This window comes from Trypanosoma cruzi (assembly GCF_000209065.1).
Source record: "Trypanosoma cruzi strain CL Brener chromosome Unknown tcruzi_1047053498119, whole genome shotgun sequence".
Classification (NCBI taxonomy): Eukaryota; Euglenozoa; class Kinetoplastea; order Trypanosomatida; family Trypanosomatidae; genus Trypanosoma; species Trypanosoma cruzi.
Window position 1 is genome coordinate 1 of NW_898800.1, and position 881 is coordinate 881.

Here is an 881-nt window from a genome sequence, read left to right on the forward strand (position 1 = left end):
CGACGTCTTGACTGCAGCCGAACGGCAAATCCTCCACTCCTCTTCCGTGTCACCACCTCGTGCTCGGACGCGCTCGATGGCTGCCGGTTGCAACACCGCCACGTGCTGCGGACGGAATAACATGGCCCCAAAGAACGCGTCGGACCTTCAATGCTGTTTGTCGCGTGGGACAGGCCATGGAGACGGTGAAGTTTACCGCCTTTTGATGGGGTACGAATGCGCCTGGTGGTGACTGCTCACCTTTGCGTGGGAAACGCCTCAAAGAAGCCAAAAACTTTGTTTTTTTAGCGTCGGCTTTTGGATGTCCGTGCCCAGTGATTACATCGAACTTCTTTGCTACAGGTGATCTGATGAGATGACCTCACCGTTGTCACACCCAACCGAGATCGATGAGGGCTGCACCTTCTCTCTCTCCCTTCCCTTCATCCTTTCAGTCCACTGCAGACTGACGAACTGCAGGGCAGCGGCGTGATTGCAAATCGGACGTCCATGAGCCAACAGACCGTACAATCGACGTGGACCCTTGTCCCCCGTGTCTGGGTGCCGCCACCGTGCTTATTCTTTCTTCCTTCTTGTGCGCTTCGTGTGCGCTTATGATGCCGCTGCTCGCTGTGCAGTGCCGACCCACGTGAGCGAGGAACGACGTCTTGACTGCAGCCGAACGGCAAATCCTCCACTCCTCTTCCATGTCACCACCTCGTGCTCGGACGCGCTCGATGGCTGCCGGTCGCAACACCGCCACGCGGGTCTGTCTAGGCCCTTTTGTGTCGTCCACGGCATCGGGACTGCACTGTGGTAGAACCATTTGGTTGCAATAGCGGTGCCAATGATCATGTGTCTTTTTGCTGGAATCCCGCCACTCTGCCGGGTATTTGTTTGGG

The 881-nt window shown here is 56.9% G+C and overlaps 1 non-coding gene across 1 annotated transcript; it reads left to right on the forward strand.

Moving 5' to 3' along the window:
• The first annotated feature begins 205 nt into the window (after positions 1 to 205).
• Tc00.1047053498119.10 lies at positions 206 to 269 on the forward strand. The gene has a single exon (XR_008255126.1). It is a non-coding gene; the product is annotated as an H/ACA snoRNA, TC8C3H1 (small nucleolar RNA).
• Positions 270 to 881: the final 612 nt, after the last annotated feature.